Here is a 15,893-nt window from a genome sequence, read left to right as displayed (position 1 = left end):
AGGGCACATACATTTCTATTCTTTTCCATTAGGGCACACTGTAGATCCATTTTAAACAGAAGCCTTTTGCAAATACCCTTTTCAACACACTCATCTGTACAAGCAGTTTGGTATACATACGACTTACAGTTCTAATACATTAGTAACACAAGCATATTACACAAATCATTTAGATATTTACCAATGACATATAATTATTTACAACATTCCAGCTAGCTGAGCTGGCAGTACCTGCTTTCTTCACAACCTGGATGTTTAGAGTCCTGCAATTTTACTTTAATTCCGACTGAGTCTGAATTTTCCACATTGGGATGTCAAAAAGTAAGGCTTTGCCTAAAAAACACACCATGGGGACAGTAAAAGTCATGGGGGAAAATGCAGACCATCTGCAGCAAAGAAGTTGGCCCTTTCAATCATGGATTGCCAAACAGTCTAGCACTAGATACCCTGGAATGACACCTGCTAGCTAGCCATTCTGAAAGCCAGTGATCTTTTCTTTGAATTTAAGCATCTTTCTTGATGACAGTGGAATACTGCTTAAAACTAGTCTTAACTGTCTTAGATACATGTGAAAGTATCTTAGTCGTGATTCTCTCAACTCCTGTTTTACCTGTCTACACATACCATTCATGTATTCCTCTAATCTAATAATTTTATAAACATTTCAGCTGTGTTATCTTATTTGCTGGTGATAGGCAGAGAGCTCTGTCTACTAACAGCACTATTCTACACCCAAGCCATTTTTCTTTCTGTTTTCATTATTAACTGTATGAATAGCATTACTCTTGTTATACATTATGAAGATTTTAACCAAGTTCCCAGTTATAGTGTCAGTAATTAACTCCGCACAATGTTAAAACATCAAGGACATTCCTTCTCTAATTAAAAACAAACTAATAGACTTTAACCATGACCACTGAACTTCTGGACCAGATCAAATACACAGCATTTCAAACATGTGAGGGCATCTCCTGTGCCAAACATACACAAATAGTGATATCTAAAGTAAATTAACAGATAGGAGTCCTGTGCAGAGAAAAATAACCACTATACAGTACAACCCAAAGTGAAAGTATCTCAAATATTGTTAATAATTCACCTTTTCTAAAGGAATATTATACTTAAGTAACCTTCAGCGGATGATCCTGGAGACGCAATCCAGTAGTGCAGAATCCTGTATCCCAGAATCCTGCAGGCTTTTCCTCAAGATCCCATCAGTCTTGCTCGCTGCCAATCTAAGATAGTTCCCATTTGAAAAGAAGTGGCTAACTGTTAGCCTTTGCCAGTTAAGTCACTGTATAAAGATTAATTTCCTTGACTAAGGATGTGCTAAGGAAATATTTTCCTCCTTGGAAACTAAGATGCAGTTACAGGAATTCAGATATCCATTCTAAGAACACGTAAAAAATAAAGAGCTAGAAATCATTCCATTTTTTTCTGCCATTAAAAATGTTTCTGTCTCATCTAAGAACGTTCCATGCATGTTGTTTCCTCAAAATGTCTACTGTGCTTGGAAAAGAACTTTGTGTGATTTTGTGCAGTTACTTAACAAAACTCTTTTACTGCATCTACAAGACTTTTCAACCACACTTTGAAATTAATATATTTTACTACTGAACAAATGGATCTATAATGAAATCAGTCAAAGCAGGCATATTACATACTGATCCATGCAAATAATCTAAAGCAGCAAAACAAATGAATATTATCAGTTCCACTGAAACACACTAATAGACAAAAACACACCCTACACCCACTATACACTACTGACCTCTATACTCACAGCGATGGGTAAAGGAATAAGAACAACAGTTCTGAAAAAAATATTTTCATGTTTGTACCTGCAACATCCTGCTGCTGAAACACTATAATAAAACTGTACATACAGTTTAGTAAAGGCAACAGAGAACTCCTGTTTCCTCTACACTGTTCATTCCAAACAATCTTCTACTGCCACTGATGGAAACACAGTCCTTCACAAATTATACTATTAGCAGTAGAACTCATTGCTCATGATGTTTGATTTGTGTGATCTAATGAACAATGATTTGATTAACACAACTGTCAGAAACCAACATACTCCATCAACAATCTACCTAACTTTAGCCTTATTTTAAGCTTCAGACTGCTTCCATCTCCTTTCACTGTCCTTCCACTCTCTAAATTGTTTGCTATATTTCTACCCCCACTTTCTATTACTTACCATCTCTACATCATATCTTTATCCTAATTCTCCCTACTTACATTCCCTGCTTCTGACATTTTGATCCCAGCTCTCTGTAGTACTTACTGTCTCCGCTTCTGTTATTTCTGTCCCCACTGTCTGTATAACTTATTTTTCCCACCTATAGAATTTCTGTCATCACTCACCACATTACTTACTACCCCTGGCTGGGACATTTCTGTCATCACTCATCATATTACTTTCTATCTCTGCCAGTGACATTTCAATCATCTGTCACCTCTTTGCTTACTATCCCTTCCTGTGAAACACCACATTATTTACAGAACCTGCCTGTGACATTTCGGTCTTCCATCATCAGATTACTTACCCTCCCTGCCTGTGATATTTCAGTCAACTCTCACCACATTGCCTACTGTTCCTACCTGTGACATTTCAGTTCCCCCTCACCACATTGTGTACTGTCCCTGCCTGTGACATTTCAGTGCTCCCTCACCAAACTACTTACCATCCGTGCATGGGGCATTTTGGTCCTCTCTCACCCCATTCGTTTCTGTTCCTGCCTGGGACATTTCTGTCCTCACTCACCACATTACTTCCTGTCCCTGCCAGTGACATTGCTCTCCTCCTTCACCACATTACTTACTATCCCTGCCTATGATTATTCTGTCATACCTTACCACATTACCTCCTGTCCCTGCTTGTGACATTTCTGTTCTTACTCACCACATTACTTCCAGTCCCTGCCTGTGACATTTCTGTTAGAACTCACCACATTACTTCCTGTCCCTGCCTCTGACATCTCTGTCCTCACTCACCACTTTACTTCATGTCCCTGTCTGGAACATTTCTGTCATCACTCACTGCATTACTTTCTCTCCCTGCCTGGGACATTTCTCTCATCACTCACAACATTACTTCCTGACCCTGCCTGGGAAATTCCTGTCCTCCTAAACTACATTACTTTCTGTCCCTGCTGTGATATTTCTTTCCTCATTCACTGCATTAAAACCCATCCCTGCCTGTGACATTTCTGTTATCACTCGCTACATTACTTCCTGTCTCTGTCTGGGACATTTATGTCATCACTCAGCACTTTACTTTCTGTCCCTGCCTGTGACATTTCTGTCCTCACTCACCACATTACTTCCTGTCCCTGCCTGTGGCAGTTTTAACTTCGCTCACCAAATTACTTCCTGTCCCTGCCTAGGTCATTTCTGATGTCATTCACCACATTACTTCTTCTCCCTGCCTGTGTCATTTCTGTCTTCACTCACCACACTCCTTCTGCCCCTGACTGGGGCATTTATTATTACTCACCACATAACTTCCTGGCTTAAATGGGACATTTCTGTCATCACCCACCACATCACTTCATGTCCCTACCAGGAATATTTCTCTCATCACTCATCCCATTACTTCCTTTCCCTGCCTGTACAATTTCTTTAATCACTCACTATATTACTTGCTGTTCCTGGCTGTAACATTTCTGTCCAAATTCACCACATTACTGCTTGTCCCTGCCTGGGATATTTCTGTCATCATTCACAGGATTACTTCCTGTTCCAGCATGGGACATTTCTGCCATCAATCACCACATTGCTTCCTGTCCAGGTCTGGTAAATTTTTGTCATCACTCACCACATTACTTTCTGTTCCAACCTGTTATCTGGCTGTTATGTGTCACAACATTATTTCTTGCCCTGCCAGTGAAATTTCTCCCCCCTCATTCACCACATTATTTCCTGTCCCCACCTGTGACATTTCTGTCCTGCCTCACCACATTACTTCCTATCCCTGCCTGTGACATTTCTGTACTCCTTCACCACATTACCTCCTGTACCTGCCTGTGACATTTCTTTCCTCATTCAACACATTAAAACCATTCCCTGCGTCTGACATTTCTGTCATCACTCACCACATTACTTCCTGTCCCTGCCTGGGACATTTCTGTCATCACTCACTACATTACTTTCTGTCCCAGCCTGGGACAATTCTGTTGTCACTCACCACATTATGTCCATTCCCAGCCTTGGGCATTTCCATCGTCACTCACCACATTACTTCCTGTCCTTGCCTGGGAAAATTCTGTCATTACTCACCACATTTCTTCTTGTCCCTGCCTGGGACATTTCTGTCATCACTCACCACATAACTTCCTGTCCCTGCCTGTGACATTTCTGTCACTTACCACATAACTTCCTGACCCTGTTTGTGACATTTCTTTCCTCACACACCACATTACTTCCTGTCCCTGCCTGTCACATTTCTGTTGTCACTCCGCACATTACTTTCTGTCCCTGTCTGGTACATTTCTGTAGTCACTCACCAGATTACTTCCTGTACTTGCCTGGGACATTCCCATCATCACTCACCACAAAACTTCCTGTCCCTGACTGTGACATTTCTGTTATCACTCACTACATTGCTTCCTGTTCCCACCTTTCACATTTCTGTCCTCACTCACCAGATTGCTTCCTGTCCCTCCCTGGGACATTTCTGCCATCACTCACAATGTTACTTCCTGTCACTGTGTTTGCCATTTCTGTTGTCACTTACCACATTACTTCCTGTCCCTGCCTGGGGCATTTCTGTTGTCACTCACCAAATTACTTCCTGTCCCTACCTGGGATATTTCTGTAATCACTCACCACATTGATCCCAGTCCCTGCCTGGGAAATTTATTTTCCACTCACCATATTACTTCCAATCCATGTCTGGGATATTTCTGTCCTCTCTCACCACATTAGTTCCTGTCCCTCTCTGGGTCATTTCTGTTCTCACTCACCATAATTCTTACTGTCCTTCTCTGTGATATTTCTGATGTCACTCACCACATTACTTCTTGTCCCTGCCTGGGACATTTAAGTCATCATTCAGCACACTACTTCCTGTCCCTGCCTGCGATATTTATGTCTTTACTCACCACATAACTTCCTGGCCTAACTGGACATTTCTGTCATCACTCACCACATTAATTCCTTTCCCTGCCTGGGATATTTCTGTCACTACTTATCACATTACTTCCAGTCCCTGTCTTGGAGATTTCTGTTGCCATTCAGTCAATTAATTCCTGTCCCTGCCTAGGCAGTTTCTTTCATCACTCACTATATTACTTGCTGTCCCTGTCTGTGAAATTTCTGTCCTCACTGACCACATTATTGCTTGTCCCTGCCTGGGACATTTCTGTCATCATTCATCACATTACCTTCTGTTCCAGCCTGGTACATTTTTGCTATTCTCACATTACTTCTTGTCCGTGCCAGTGAAATTAGTGCCTCTCATTCACCCCATTATTTCCTGTCGTATGTGACATTTCTGTCCTTCCTCACCACTTTACTTTCTGGCCACTATCTGAGACATTTCTGTCATCAGTCACTACCTTACTTTCTGTCCATGCCTGGGATATTTCTGTTATTACTCACTACATTACTTTCTGTCACTGCCTGGGACATTTTTCTCGTAACTCACCACATTACTTCCTGTCTCTGCCTGGGACATTTCTTCCATTACTCACCACATTACTTTTTGTCCCTGCCAGTGAAATTTCTGCCCCTCATTAACCACATTATTTCATATTTCTGCCTGTGACATTTCTGTACTCCCTCATCAAATTACTTCCTGTCCCTGCCTGTGACATTATTTTCCTCACTCACTGCATTAAAACCCCATCCCTGCCTGTGACATTTCTGTCATCACTCACCACATTAATTACTGTCCCTGTTTGGGACATTTCTGTCATCACTCACTACATTACTTTCTGTCCCTGCCTGGGACATTTCTGTCTTCACTCACCACATTATTTCCTGCCCCTGCCTGGGATATTTCTATCATCATTCATCATATTACTGCCTGTCCCTGCCTGGGATATTTCTGTCATTATTCACAACATTACTTCTTATAGGTTCATATGTGTGTACTATGCTAATGGCCCTGGAGACTTTACAAACCTAGCCCATAGGATTGACCTGACATTGTGCCACTTGACCTTAGTTCCCAGTGCCTCTGTTGAGTAGAGCCACTGGAGTGGTCCCTGGGGTGAATTTTCTATTTCCCATCCACTCATCAAGGTTTCTCTTGAAGAGGGCCAGTGGAGGTGCTCTGTTTGACATGTATGGGAAGTCTATTCAATAGCAAGGGCAGTCTCTGGGTTATGAACCTGTTCCTCCAGCACGTTCTGTTGATTGTGGTAATGAGGTTGAGGTCACTGGAGCGTGTGGTGCAGAGGGATTGGGATTTCTTTAAAAGTAGCATTTCTAACAGAGCTGGCTCAGACATGGCTTTGTATATCAAGCAGAGATCACCTCTAAGTAGGTGATATGAGACAGAATAGCTGGAGTTTTTTGAGTCTGTCCATATAAAACAAGTGATTAAGGCCAAGGATCCTCTTTGTGAGGTACTTTTGCAGACTCTCCAGTTGTTGCAGGTGTCTAGTGAGGTACATGCCAAATGGGGCATTGTACTCGATGACTGGCATAATGAGGGAAGAGTAGAGGGAGACAATGACCTCTTTCTTCCTGGATGCAAATGAGATGTGCCACATAGAAGGACTTTCTGACCACAGGGGCAATGTGGTGGTCAAAAGAGAGGCTGCTGTCAACCTGTGTTCCCAGATCTCTTATAACACCTTCTGTGTTCAGTGGACTACCATCAATATGGTAATTCATGGGAACCAGGTTTTTCCCAAAGGGGATGATGAGAGATTTTTTGGCAAAGAGCTTAAGGCCATGGTTCTGACACCAGTCACTGGTCTCAGTGAGACCTTTCTGAAGGATGTCAACATCACTTGGGGAGTTAATAATAGCTCCCAACTTGCAATCGTCTGTGAACTTTGTCAGCCAGAGATCCTTTGTGTTGGCCTGGACTTCAGAGAACTTCTAGTCCCTGCCTGGGATATTTCTGTCATCACTCATCACATTACTTCCTGTACCCTGCCTGGGACAATTCTGTCATCACTCTCCAGATTACTTCCTGTCCCTTCCTGTGAGATTTCTGTCATCAATCAAAACAAATGCTTACTGTCACTGCCTGTGGCACTTCTGTCCGCACTTAGCACTATACTGCCTATCCCAGCTTGGGGCATTTCTGTCCTCCCTCACCACATTACTTCCTGTCCCTGCCTGTGACATTTCTGTACTCTGTCACCACATTATGTCCTGTCCCTGCCTGTGACATTTCTGTACTCCTTTACCACATTATGTCCTGTCCCTGCCTGTGACATTCCTTTCCTAACTCACCGCATTAAAACCCATCCCAGCCTGTGACATTTCTGCTGTCATTCACCACATTACTTTCTGTCCCTGCCTTGGACATTTCCATTGTCACTCACCACATTAACTCCTGTACCCTGCCTGGGGCATTTCTGTCATCACTCACCACAATACTTCCTGTCCCTACCTGGGACATTTCTGTCATCACTCAACACAAATACTTATTGTCGCTGCCTGTGGCACTTCTGTCCACATTTACCACTTTACTTCCTGTACCTGCTTAGGACAATTCTGCCATCACTCAGCACATTACTTTCTGTCCATGTCTGGTATATTTCTGCAGTTACTCACCACATTACTTCCCGTCCTTGCCTGGGACATTTCCATTGTCACTCATCACAAAACTTCCTGTCCCTGACTGTGACATTTCTGACATCACTCACCACATTACTTCTTGGCCCTGCCTGGGACATTTCTGTTATCAATCACCACACTACATCTTGTCCCTCCCTGAGACATTTGTCTTTACTCACCATATAACTTCCTGGCCTAACTGGCACATTTCTGTCATCATTCACCACATCACTTTTAGTCCCCGCCTGTGACATTCCTTTCCTCATGCACCACCTTACTTCCTGTGCCTGCCTGGGATATTTCTGTCATCACTCACAGGATTGCTTCCTGCCCCTGTTTGGGACATTTCTGTCATCACTCACCACACTGCTCCCTGTCCCTGTCTGGGACATTTCTGTCGCCACTCAACACATTACTTTCTGTTCCAGCCTGGTACATTTTTGTTAGCCCTCACAACATTACTTCTTGTCCCTACCAGTGAAATTTGTGCCCCTAATTCACCGCATTATTTCCTGTCCTGCATGTGACATTTCTGTCCTCTCTTACCACATTACTTTCTGACCCCTGTCTGAGACATTTCTATCATCACTCACTACATTAGTTACTGTTCATGTCTGGGACATTTCTGTCATCACTCAGTACATTACTTCCTGCCGCTGCCTAGGACATTTCTGCCATTACTCACCACATTACGTCTTGTCCCTGCCAATGAAATTTCTGCCCCTCATTCATTACATTATTTCCTATGCCTGCCTGTGACACTTCTGTCCTCCCTCACCACATTACTACCTTTCCCTGACTGTGACATTTCTGTACTCCCTCACCAAACTACTTCCTGTCCCTGCCTATTGCATTTCTTTCCTCACTCACACCATTAAAACAAGTCTGTGCCTGTGAAATTTCTGACATCACTCACCACATTACTTCCTGTCCCTGTCTTGGACATTCTGTCATCATTCACTACATTACTTTCTTTTTTTACCTTCCTGGGACATTTTCATTGTCACTCACCACATTACTTCCTGTCCTTGGATGGGACATTTATGTCGTCACTCACCATACAACTTCCTGTCTGTGCCTATGACATTTCTGCCATCAATCACCACACTACTTCCTGTCCCTGCCTGAGACATTTATGTCATTACTCATCACATAACTTCCTGACCTAACTGGGTCATTTCTGTCATCATTCAGCACATTACTTCCAGTCACTGCCTGTGAAATTTCTTTCCACACTCACCACCTTACTTCCTGTCCCTGCCTGGAATATTTCTGTTATCACTCATAGGATTACTTCACCAAACTACTTCCTGTCCCTGACTGTGACATTTCTATCATCCTTCACTACATTACCTTCTATCCCTGCCTTCACTTAAAATGTTACTTCCTGTCACTACATTTGACATGTCTTGTCACTCACCACATTACTTCCTGTTTCTGCCTGGGGGATTTCTGTTGTCACTTACCAGATTACTTCCTGTCCCTGCCTTGGACATTTCTGCAATCACTCACCACCCTGCTTCCTGTCCCTCTCTGGGACATTTCTGCTGTCACTCACCAGATTACTTTCTGTTGCACCCTGGTACATTTCTGTCATCCCTCACCACATTACTTCTCTTCCCTGCCAGTGAAATTTCTGCCTCTCATTCACCACATTATTTCCTATACCTGCTGGTGATATTTCTTTCCTCCCTCACCATATTACTTTCTGTCCCTGCCTGTGACATTTCTGTACTCCATCACCATATTACTTCCTGTTCCTGCCCAGGACATTTCTGTCATCACTCACCACAATACTTCCTGCCCCAGCCTATGAGGGTCTATATTAGAACACCGAACGTTCAAAATTTCGAGTGTTCTAATATTGACCCGTTTTCAGCGAAAGCTGAAAATATCGAAGAAACAGAAAACCAAATTTTTTCCTAGGGATTTGGTTGTCCGTTTCTGTTGCTTCAGTATTTTTAGCACTGTGATGGAAAGTTATGGGTCGGGTTCAGGTAAGTGTGCGATTGTGTGGACGTGAGGGTTAGGGCGGGTTAGGTGAGTTAGGTTTAGGGCATGGGTCAGGTAAGTGTGCGATTGTGTGCCCATGAGGGTTATGGTGGGATAGGTGAGTTAGGGTTAGGGCATGGGTGAGGTGACTGCGCAATAGTGACGGACCTTAAGATTAGGGTTTGGGTTAAGGTAAGTTGATAGTTAGGGGTGTATGTATAGTTTAGTGTAGGGTTAGGTGTAAGAGTTGCGTTGTGTGTGGATTGCTGTTTGTTTGGTGTGCTTGTGTTGTGTGTATGTGTTTTGGAACAGCAAATTTTTTCTCTAGGGAAAAACTTGCTGTTCTGAATGTTCAATGTTTTCAATTTTCAGTTCCTAGGGTTCGATATTAGAACACTAAACTTTTTGAATGTTCGGTGTTCTAATATAGACCCACCTATGACATTTCTTTCCTCACTCAGTCTATTAAACCCTGTCCCTGCCTGTGACATTTCTGTTGTCCTTCACCACATTATATCCTGTCCCTATCTGGGACTTTTCTATCATCACTCACCACATTACTTCCTGTCCTTGCCTGGGGAAATTTCTGAAATTACTCACCACATTACTTCTTGTCCCTGCCTGGGACATTTCTGACATCACTCAACACAAATACTTACTGTTGCTGCTTGTGGCACTTCTGTCCACAGTTACCACTTTACTTACTGTCCCTGCCTGGGACAGTTCTGTCATCACTCATCACATAATTCCATTCCCTGCTTGTGACATTTCTGTTATCACTCACCACATAACTTCCTCTCCCTGCCTGTGACATTTCTTTTCTCACAGACCACATTACTTCCTTTTCCTGCCAGTGACATTTCTGTTTTCACTCCCCACATTGCTTACCTTCCCTGCCAGTGACATTTCTGTCATTATTCCCAAGATTATTTTCTGCCCCTCTCTGGTATATTTCTGTTGTCACTCACCACATTACTTCCTGTCCCTGCCTGGGACATTTCTGCCATCAGCCATAATGTTAGTTCCTGTCTCTTCATGAGACATTTCTGTCATCACTCACCACATTACTTCCTGTCCCTGCCTAGGGCATACTGTAGTCACTCACCAGATTACTTCTTTTCTCTGTCTGAGATATTTCTGTAATCACTCAGCACATTAATTCTCGCCCATGTCTGGGACATTTCTTTTGTCACTCACCAAATTAGTTCCTGCTCCTATCACATTTCTGCCCTCACCCACCACATTACCTACCATTCCAGCCTCTGACATTTCTGTCCTGTCTCACCACATTAGTTTCTGTCCCTTCGTAGGTCATTTCTGCTCTCACTCAATACATTAATCCATGCTCCTCCCTATGACATTTCTGTCTTTATTTACCACATTATTTCCTGTACCTGCCTCGGACATTTCTATTGTAACTCACCAAATTACATCCCATTCCTACCTGGGATATTTCTGTCCTGAAAAGACACAAACGTTGAGGAAAAAATACAATTTTATAAACAGCAAAGCTTTCGGGTTACACACCCTTTCTCAATACTAATACAGGTTTCATTAAAACAATCCATTTAAATAGGAGTCAATGTTAATCACATGACATGCAGCCCAAAAAAATCATGTGACAATTACAAAACTTAAAATTTCATACAACTAATTAAACATAATATTTTACATATATATAATAAATTCTACAATAAATTCACAACCTACAAACTCACATATAACATTTAACATAGCTTAGTACATTGTATTTTAACTAGAATAGGTTTTAATGTAACAGCAGAATTCAAGCCAGGTAAGCAATCAGCTGATAACCTTAATATCCACTCATACTCTTTTACTTCTAAAAGATTATTAATATCACCCCCCTATGTGATACATGTACCATGTCAATAACCCTGAACTTAAATTTATGTTCATTATTATGAGTACTTATGTGTTTATATAAAGCATTCCTTTCATTAGCCCTTCTTATCTCAGATGTATGCTCAATAATGCGTTCTTTTAACTTCCTAGTTGTTTTTCCTACATAAAATGATGAGCATACAGTACAGGTTGCTAAATAAACAACATTATTACTAATACAAGTTGCTACCACAGTGAACCTATAAGTCTTATGTGTCATGGGGTGGACAAATGTGTTACCTACACTACTGGCTATGATATCACTGCAACAGCTACAGTTCATACAGCTAAAAGCACCATATTTAAAAGAACCTTGTGAACATTTTTCTCATCTTTAAAATCTTTATAACATAATTTGCTCTTTAATGTTTTCATATTCCTGTAAGAAAAATACGGTCTACTACTTAGAACAGCCCTAATGTCCGCAGATGCCATTAAGACCACCCAGTATTTTTGAATAATACGTTTAACTAAATATATCATGGTGTTGTAAGTTGTCACATACCTAATTTTATCTTCCTTCAATACACTCTCATTAGAGTCAGATACCGATTCATCTAACGACAAAAAGATCGGTTTCAATTTTGTCTATCAGCTATAATATTAGCTTTAGTAGGCAGTATTGATTCAAGATCATAACCGCTACTTACAAACTCATCTAGCGTTTCATTTAAATGAGAAAGGAAGCATGAATCATCAGTATTTAATCTACTGATTCTACTAAATTGCTCCTTCACAACACCTTTAAATACATGTGGGGCGTGCATGCTGGTGTTATGTATATACCTGCCACATGAACCTCTTTTTTATATACTGTAGTATTAATCAAACCTTCCTTCAACACAACCTTAAGATCTAGAAAGGTTATGGAATTATCTGAATATTCCATGTTGAATTTTAAAAATTCAGTAGTACTATTCAAAAATTGTATGTATTCAATTAGTTCTACAGGAGACCCTTTCCAAATTAAAAAGTAGTCTTCCACAAACCGTTGATAAAAGCAAACATTTTTATTCAAAAAATTAGTGCTATCATGAATATATGTCTTTTCCCACTGAAATAAAACTAAATTTGCATAACTATTAGCTACCGGTGTGCCCATTGCTACACCGGTAAGTTGCAAATAAATTTGTTTATTAAACAAAAAAACATTATTCGTTAATACTATGTCCACTTGAGAACAAATATTCTCTATTTTCTTTGCTGACAACGAGGACTGCATTGTCAAAAATTCACGAATGGAATTAATTCCGTACTCATTTGGTATAACTGTAAATAAAGATGAAATGCCCAAAGTGACAAACAAGAATTCCCCTCTAGGCATAATATCAGTATTTAAACTATTAAACCATTGTCTTAGTTTGATAATAAAATCTGTAGTGTCTTTTAGCACAGTGCTACATTGCACTAAAAAAGGGTGCAATTGTTTCTGCAGGTAAACTGAAATGGGCTCAGTGAGCCAACCATTACCAGAAACAATAGGTCGCATTGGGGGGGGGTCCCTTAGTGACTTGTGGATCTTCGGTATACCATATAATTGTGGTACGGTAGGACAGGGAACAGTAAAGAAATGAAACAAATCTAAATCAATATCACCACTAAGTTGTAAATCATATGCCATCATATTAACAGAACTAATACATTTCTTAACATCAACAGATGAAATAGCTTTAAAGACATGAGCATCCTCAAGTAAAACAGACACAGGTGAAAAGTATTTAACTCTATCCATTACAACAATGCCCCCTTTATCTGCCTGCTTGATAACTATACTGTTATCCGCCTGCAGATCTTTGAGCGCTAGAAAATCTTCATATGTTAAATTATAGTGTTTTTTGGTTGTGTTTGAATATACACATCTCAATTCCCTCTCACATAAATCATGGTATGCTGTGAGTACAGGAAAATTAACAGGTACAAATGTACTATGCCTTGTATTTAAAGGTGTTGTGAAGGCGCAATTTAGTAGAATCAGTAGATTAAATACTGATGATTCATGCTTCCTTTCTCAGTTAAATGAAACGCTAGATGAGTTTGTAAGTTGCGGTTATGATCTTGAATCAATGCTGCCTATTAAAGCTAATATTATAGCTGATAGACAAAATTGAAAATGATCTTTTTGTCATTAGATGAACTGGTATCTGACACTAATGAGAGTGTACTGAAAGAAGATAAAATTAGGTATGTGACAACTTACAACACCATGACATATTTAGTTAAACATATTATTCAAAAATACTGGGTGGTCTTCATGGCATCTGCGGACATTAGGGCTGTTCTAAGTAGTAGACCGTATTTTTCTTACAGGAATATGAAATCAATATAAGAGGAGATTATGTTATAAAGATTTTAAAGATGAGAAAAACGTTCAACAAGGCTCTTTTAAATATGATACGTTTAGCTGTATGAACTGTAGCTGTTGCAGTGATATCATAGCCAGTAGTGTAGGTAACACATTTGTCCACCCCATGACACATAAGACTTATAGGTTCACTGTGGTAGCAACTTGTATTAGTAATAATGTTGTTTATTTAGCAACCTGTACTGTATGCTCATCATTTTATGTAGGAAAAACAACTAGGAAGTTAAAAGAACACATTAGTGAGCATAAATCTGAGATAAGAAGGGCTAATGAAAGGAATGCTTTATATAAACACATAAGTACTCATAATAATGAACATAAATTTAAGTTCAGGGTTATTGACATGGTACATGTATCACATGGGGCGTGATATTAATAATCTTTTAGAAGTAAAAGAGTATGAGTGGCTATTAAGGTTATCAGCTGATTGTTTACCTGGCTTGAATTCTGCGGTTACATTAAAACCTATTTTAGTTAAAATACAACGTACTAAGCTATGTTAAATGTTATATGTGAGTTTGTAGGTTGTGAATTTATTGTAGAATTTATTATATATATGTAAAATATTATGTTTTATTAGTTGTATGCAATTTTAAGTTTTGTAATTGTCACATGATTTTTTTGGGGCTGCATGTCATGTGATTAACATTGACTCCTATTTAAACAGATTGTTTTAATGAAACCTGTATTAGTATTGAGAAAGGGTGTGTAACCCGAAAGCTTTGCTGTTTATAAAGGTGTATTTTTTCCTCAACGTTTGTGTCTTATTGGATTTTTGCCACAGCTTTTCGATATTTCTGTCCTGACTCACCACATTAATTCCTCTCCCTGCCCGGGCAACTTCTGTCATCACTCACCATATTACCTACTGTTGTTGCCTGTGACAGTTCTGTCATCACTCACCACATTACTTCTTGTCCCTGCCTCTGCCATTTCTGTCATCTTTCACCACATGATATCTGTCATAACTCATGACGTTACTTCTTTTCCTTGCCTGGGACGTTTCTGTCATCAGTCACCACATTACTTTATTTACCTGTCTGGAATATTTCTGTCATCATTCACCACAATACTTCATGTCCTTGCCTGAGACATTTCAGTCATCCATCACCAAATTGCTTCCTCCCTCTGCCTGTGACATTTCTGTCATCACTCACCACATTACTTTCTGTCCCTGCATTGGACATTTCGGTCCTCCCTCACCACATCACCTCCTGTCTCTGCCTGAAATATTTCCGTCATCCTTCACCACATTACTTCCTGTCACTGCCTGCAAAATTTAGGACTCCCTCACCACATCACTTCCTGTCCTGAGTGCGACATTTCAGTCTGTCTTCACCACATTACTTCTTCTCCCTGCCTGAGACATTTTGGCTCTCTCTCCCCACATTACTTCCTGCCTCTGCTAGTAACATTTCAATCCAACTCTCACCACATTACTTCCTGTCCCTGTCTGTGCCATTTTCTTCCTCCATTGCCACATTACATATTGTCCCTGCCTGCGACATTTATGTCTTTACTCACCACATAACTTCCTGGCATAACTGGACATTTTTGCCTGGGATATTTCTGTTACACTTATCACATTACTTCCAGTCTCTGTCTGGGAGATTTCTGTCATCATTCACCCCATTACTTCCTGTTCCTACCTGGGCAATTTCTTTCATCGCTCGCTGTATTACTTGATGTCCCTGCATGTGAAATTTCTGTTCTCACTCACCAAATTGCTGATTGTCCCTGCTTGGCACATTTCTGTCATCATTCACCACATTACCTCCAGTCACTGCCTGTGAACTTTCTTTCCAAACTCACCACCTTACTTTCTCTCCCTGCCTAGGATATTTCTGTCGTCACTCACAGGATTACTTCCTGTGCCTACAACAAGACA

Source organism: Protopterus annectens, chromosome 12.part0 (genome assembly GCF_019279795.1).
Source record: "Protopterus annectens isolate FY-2018-M chromosome 12.part0, PAN1.0, whole genome shotgun sequence".
Lineage (NCBI taxonomy): Eukaryota > Metazoa > Chordata > Ceratodontiformes > Protopteridae > Protopterus > Protopterus annectens.
The sequence above is the reverse complement of the archived record's forward strand: the minus strand, read 5'-3'. Positions refer to the sequence as shown.